This window comes from Lichenostomus cassidix, chromosome Z (genome assembly GCF_008360975.1).
Source record: "Lichenostomus cassidix isolate B80296 chromosome Z, HeHo_3.0, whole genome shotgun sequence".
NCBI lineage: Eukaryota > Metazoa > Chordata > Aves > Passeriformes > Meliphagidae > Lichenostomus > Lichenostomus cassidix.
Genome location: NC_139511.1, coordinates 71259649 through 71266963, shown reverse-complemented (window position 1 = coordinate 71266963; position 7315 = coordinate 71259649).

The following is a 7315-nucleotide window of genomic DNA, read 5'->3' as shown; positions in this document are numbered from 1 at the left end:
TTTTCATATATGCATAGGGGAAAAATTTCTTTAATGAAGATACAATCTAGAATAAAATTTTCTCCAGGAAAGCATATATGGAAAGTGCCTTTTGTTGCCTGAAGTTTAAAAACTGTCTCTGTTTAAAAGAAATTGCTGGAGAAGGGATAAGTCCATTGTGAAAAATCAACAACCTTTTCCTTGCTTGACAATTAAACAAGAAACCAAAACATTTAACAAAATGTTTTGAGATGCTCACGAGTTCTAAATAGATGAAAAAGAAGATAATCAGACACAAAATGTTCAAGCATGGATTTTCCCATGGGAATCATTAGATACAAGTTACTAGGGAGCAGAGAGAGGAAGTAGGAAATTCATGTCCATCTTACAGCCCGAACAGTGATCAATCAGCAATAAAATATGCCATAAATTGTCCTGTATTGATTTAAATTTTTCCTGAAAGAATAAGTGTAAAAAACCAGTCAAACAAGTTGCTGTAGAAAGCATTGGAAGGTATTTGCTTAGCTGAGCTGAGACATGCAACAGAAACTTCAATTTTATGGGGCAAAAGAAGCAACACTCCTAAAATAAGTACATAGGCTTCTGATCAATTGGTGGAGAGGCACCTCTGAAAGGCTCCAGTGGGAAATCCACCATGCCCAGGACAAAATTAATTCTGCAACTGGCGATTTCTGTCACATTTTAATTCTCTTTTAGTGTGATTGTGTGTTGGAGACTTACAGCATTTCATATCCAGGAGGACAGGAGCACAAGAATCATTCCACAGTCTTCACCTTCCTAGAGGGGGATTTAGTGGACAGAGTTTGCAACTCTGGTTTGCAAGTCGTAATGAAAGAGTTGGATGATTATACCTAAAGCCACTGAAAGAATTTCAGTTCCTAATTTCAGATGGCAAATTTGAGTTTCTGTTAAGCCAGATTTGAAAAGTAAAGGATTTTATCTCTCTGGAACACCCTGAGACACTACATATCATTATATAATGTAAAAACACTTTTTTAGTGCTCAGTGGATTTTTTTTCCTTTGTTTTATTACCTGCTCTTTGCTGAGCAGCAAATAAATTCCTCATCTATTTCCTCTCAGGTAGTTACACTACAAAACTACATTAGCACACAAGTTTTTCACCCTTAGGCACTTACCTTATAGATGCATACTCATAGTTTAAATAGTTTTACCACACTTGACTTCGCCCAGATTCACTGAAGCTAAGAGAAAACTGGAGCAAAAATTGCTATGTCATTGAAGTTAATAGTTGCTTTGACAATGCCTATACTGGAATTCTGCATAATTTATTTATTTTGCTTGCACACTCAGAGAGTTTTTTTTTGGCCATGCCACCTATTATTATGTGAGCCACAATTTATGGGAATTAATACTTAAGGATTAGGTCTAATGGGTTATATGGGTAAAACATAGACATGGTTTTCATTTATCTCCATACACTCCACCAGTTCTAAAATTATTTTCTGAGAGAACCATGCCTGTCTTCATGACCAAAAATCAAGAAACAAAAGCTCTAAGCTTCATGTGATGTAAGACTCTCTCATCATCCGCAATTGAACCACACGCTGTCAAATATTTTGAGAAAAATAAAATTATATGTAAGAACCATGATGGCTGGTCCTGTCCAGGACACTGACCAAATGCAAAATATAATGCTGTATAAATTAATTCAGCTAAACTTTATCATTTGACTTCAAGATCAGAGAAAGATCCCTTGCCGTCTTTTTCTAACAACATCTCCCTAATTTTTGCTGACTGGTAAAAACATGTAAAGCAAACAACACCAGATACTCTCTTCAACTACTTTAAAATAATAAAACCATTACTAAATAAAATGAAGGAATCATTACAAGAAGTTATGAAGGCACTTAAAATTTATCTCACTTTAACAGAGCCACCTAAGAGATATATGCTTGCTTTAAGTTAGTCGTTTAATCTTTCTGCTCAGCAGAAAGCCTTCAGAGGGTGACTCATCTTAGACATCTATCTTTAGATGTGATGAGTCATTTTATGGCAGGGCTGGTCTCTCTGTAGCTACTAATGAGGTAGTCTAGTCAACTAATTTCTTAGGCTGAGCTCCTAGCTTTTAGATGATTAAAGACAAGTGATCTTAAATAATCTATCTTAAAAAAAAATCACATGCTGTAAAATCTAAAGCAGGTTGATAGAGGTTGAAAGAGGAATTCATCACTCTAAATATAGTCAGTCATATCTACATTATGTTTTATGTATCCTATGACATCCTGAAAATCTGCTTAGGACTGTTAGATATGACCTGGGACCAACAGGGATTCTTGCCCTTCTTGAGAATTTCCTGGACCCCGGATGGCCAGATGATTGGCTGGATTTTTGGCATGGGTAATTCCATCAGACAACTCTGTTTGAAAGAATTTTCTCTTCCCTTTTACTCCAATTATTTGAATTGTGGGGTTTTTTATCCCCCTGCTGTATGGGTTAACTGAAGTCCTACAACAAAATGTCCTCCTAAAATTGAGCTTGAGTCATTCCCAATGAGTCCTCTCAGATTAGATAAGGATCAATATGTCAGATGTGAGTAGCTGGAGCAAAGACTTCCACAGTCACCAATCCTTTAATCTCCTACTCTCATTTCCATTTCTGGAGCACAGCTTCTCCTGCAGGTCCCTAGCTGTGGAATGGGGAGTTGGGGTGAGGACATCTGAAGACTCCTGCTGCTCAGTCTCTTGTCCTGTAGACAAGCTGACTTCATTCCCAGGGAAGTGAATCACACATAACCTCTTCACAAAGGACCACATGGACATTTTGTGCTAATAGCAAAATGTGCAAGGAAATGAGAGGAGCACAGTCAATAGATAAGCAGATAAAATTCAGTAGCATTTGGCGTATATCCCGAGTGGTATAAATGATACTTCTTCATAATATATTATTTCTTCTATTTGGATAAATTGTGCCTGTGAGCCTCAACAATGCTTTTCTGGTGCTCTCTGGCACAACCTCAGATGTCACTGTTGCACCCAAACCATCATGACTTACACATGGAATAAATAAGAGGGCAAGGAGTTTACATCCCTGCGTAATATTTAAAGGCAGTGGGAGTATGCTTAATGCCTTTTGACCACCTAGGAGGGGAATGGTGACACTGGTGTCACAAATTTATCTAATTCCTGTTTTTGCAGAGGTAATGTCACGTAAATTGGGGGCACAGGCTATTCGTTTTGCAGCCGTCTTTTGCCTGGTGTATAATTATCATGGCTCATCTTTATTAAACACCAGCCTTATCTTTGTTTTGCTCTCTTTGTTGATAGATATAACCTCAATACTGTTGCCATGGCTACGGTAACAGTAGCTGAGAAGATTTTGTTTGTTGTAAACAAACCGAGCTGTACAGGCGCAGATCCTAGTGGAGCATTTCCAACCCCCTGCCTTATAGTATGCTGATTAACACTGCCATCTCCCTCCTGCTACCTATTTCTTATTTTAATTAGCATTAATTTAAGCTGTATCAAGGAGTGTTTCCCCTTTTGGTGCCGTTGCACCCATTTTCTGACAGTTTTTTTTTCCCTATAGCAACAGCCATAGGTTAGGACTGCAGCCCTGCTGAGAGCATCCTCACAGCAAAGCCCTGCTGGCACCAAAAATTAATCTCAATGTACACACTAGCTTAATGGCAAAAGATTGCTTTAATTTACTTCCTACATTCTCACCTCCAGGGGCAGCTGAACTTGTTCTTATGTAGGAGCCACGGGGATCTGAAAATGTGTGACTAATTCTGAAACTTATTTAGCTTCAAGCCAATTCTTCAAAATCAAGGACCAAATTCAGCCCCTCACATAAGGAGATGCAACTCCTCAGCAAGAAATTCTTCTGTAAATTCTTGCATGTCTGTTGATTTAACCCATGATCTCCCACATGCACAGAAATTACTGGAATGGCTTCAGGAATAATCTAAACTTCCAACAACACCAGTTCATGCTATTTTTACAGCAGACCTTTCCTCTAGCAGGCATTTTTTCCTAATATTTAGGCTTGCCTCCTGAGTTTTATAATAATTTTATTCACTATGTATGCCAACATTAACAATGTCCAGTCTGTACTATATAATTTTATTATTATTATTTTCATCTTGAAGAGTTTAGGAACTATCCCTGAGGGAAATATGCCTGCCTGTTTCAAGGGGCTATATGTGAAGCTTCAGTAGTTTCACTATGTATATATACATATTATTGTTGTATTTTTAAAAATGCTATTAAACCTGAATTCCTTAATTTCTCATGGACTAAATTCAGTGTAAACCACAAAGAGTCCAGGGATATAACAGCATATAAACAGGGGGAGTGTTTCTGCCTAAAAAGAGATGGGTTGGAACTGAGAGAGGCAAGTCAGGTGAGATGTATCTATACTGCAACAGGACTGTAATTCAAAATGTTTGGACTGTTTTAACATGACATTGCCTTATAATATTGCCCACAAAACCACTGTTATGCCCTGCTTTGTGTGGTTCTGTTCTGATTATGTGACCCTGTTATGCCTCTGCTAAGACCTCTCCTGCTCCTCCTTCACCTTGCACCACCTGGAAGTGGTGCTCTCTGGACGTCTTTGCTCAGCAATGCATGGATGAACAACATGATGATCCTCTTTACTCCCTTTCTTCACAGCCCTCACTGGCTGTGCATCCACTGCCCTCCAGAGCAGAGTAGATCTGCATAGTCTGTGTGAGGAATCAGGGTGAGCTGAAAACAAGGTAGTTGTGGCTAGCACAGGTTTTTCCCACGAGAATTCTTCTTGTGTTTTATAAATAAAGATAAAGTTTGGATGTTATTGGAACAGTGTCCCAGAACTTGGACAGTGCAAACCTGGCCAATCAGGCCTGGGGGAAAGCTTCTGACTGACCAATCTGGGTGACTTTTGAGAACTCTATATATGTGATGAAATCAAAACAATAAAGGTCATTCCTTCTTGCCACTGAGAACTGGTGCCTTCATTACTCTGCTAGCTGCTCAACAGCGACAGGTAGTCACTTGCACAGCACTAAGCAAAAAGAGAGCACTGCCAGTGCTGCTCTGTAATACTTTCAAAACATTTAACCAAGAAGGACAAATTGTTCTGGGAACACTGAAGTTAAGTGGGGAAGAAATATGTCTTTCCCTTCACTCAAAACATCAAGACACATTATTGTTCATGGACTTGACAGTGCTGGATTAATGTTTGGACTCGATGATCTTAGAGGTAATTTCCAACCTTAATGATTCTATGAGGTGGTCGGAATAATAATTATATCATTATCTGCATTAAGGGAAATCTAACAGTGTTTTAGTCCTAGGCATACTTAGTCCACTGTGTGGGAAATATCAGACCATAAAATGAAGGACCACAGCGTGCCTGAGAAGACAGAATTATCAGCAACATTCAGAGTTCCAGCTAATTGCTCATTATGAGCTCACCAGGGATGCTGGTATAGCATGAAGCAATTGGTACCCTTGGTCTTTGTCACTGTCACCATCCAGAGAGGCTGTGGCTGCCCCATCCCTGGAAGTGTTCAAGGCCAGGTTGGATGGGTTTTGAACCAACCTGGTCTAGTAAAAGATGTCTCTGCCCATGGCAGGAGATTGCACCAAGATGATCTCTAAGGTCCCTTTCAAATCAAACCGTTCTCTGATTCCATTATTCTGTGGTCAATGCACTCCACACTTTCCTTGTGATTTGACCTAGTTTATACAACCCTTTGTCATGTAAGAAGGCTGGTGATATTACAATATCCAGTGTCTTTCAGTTCTAGCCTTCATCTCTTCCCTTAATGATTCTTTTTTTTTTTCCTATATGACAAAAGGCACTTTAGGTAGAGATGTGTCCTATTTGAAGCCTCTTGACAAAACTTTGTACACCAAAGCAACACCAGCTGATGAGGTTGAGTCAAAGAAGAAGTTACAACATTTGTGTGAATTTCCTGGATTGCACATCTTTAAATTGCAACTCTTCATGCTATTTTAATATAATTTTACACATGGATGATGAACAAGGTGAGGCACTGAGACTAGCAAACTTGATAAATAGGAAGAAAAAAATTACCTCCTTGCTAACTTATGGAATAGTTCACACTCATTTTCAGCTCGAAAAGCTGTTGTCTGTTCATATAGCAGCTTTTAAAAGTGCAAATGGAAGCAATCCAGCATGCAGAGATGTGTAGTAGTTCACAAATGTCTCCACTCTATATACAAATCAACATGAACTATTTAATAGAATAAATGCTCAGTGGACCCAAATTTCTCCAGGTTTAATTATGTTTTACTAGACTGACAGAGCAATTAAAGGGTGGAATGTGGCAGCCCAACTAAGAGTATTTCCACAGCAGAGCCCTCCTTGCAACTTGTAGTTCTTCTCACACTAGGACCTAACAACATATTTCACCAGCACATCAAGTCAAAAGACTGCTATGAAGTTTCGATTCTGTTTCCCCATGGACTAGAAAGCAGCTCTGTCTTCAAAGGACTTAACACAGAAATGAAACCCAAGCCAGAGAGAAGCTGCACAACAGGGTAGACTCTCTGTCCCACAGACAGCGTGAGTGCCATGAAAGGAAGGAAGGTTGAACATGTAGTTGGTAATTTCACCACTTGAGAAAAGTCTGAAGTTTGATATTCATCTGCAGCACTGCAGTCTGGCATTTCCAGCTGACTTTTGTAGCCATAGGCTTAGCAACCCTAGAAGAAATGGTTTCTGCTTGTGAGAAATTCTAATCCAAATATATATGGCAAGTGAGGGAGAAAGAATGTGTAGTTTATGTTTCTCATATTCATCAAATAATAGAATCATATGATGGTTTCAGTTGGAAGGGACCTCAAAGATTATCCAGTTCCACCTCCCTGCCATGGGCAGGGACAACTTCCACTATCCCAGGTTGCTCCAAGCCCTGTCCAACCTGGCCTTGGACACTGCCAGGGATCCAGGGGCAGCCACAGCTTCTCTGGGTACCCTGTGCCATGGCCTCACCACCCTCACAGACAAGAATTTCTTCATAATACCTAATCCAAAGCCTCCCTCTTACAATTCAAAGCCTTTCCCCCCTGTTCTATTATGATTCACCCATTTTCCGTGTTCTACATGGAGTCTGTGGTAGAACTGGAATCTGAACTAAGCCACATGAATCCTGTTCTGCTGCCTTGTCCACATGCCCTACAGTAGATATTTTCCTATTTCCCTTCGTTATCCCCTAGGTTTTTTTTTTTTTTTTTTTTTTTTTGTTCTTACCAAATATTTCTCCTCTGGACTAAGTCTAGAACATTAGCAAACACAAGAAGTAGCACACTAAGAAGAGACCTCCATCTTGGTCATGGTGGC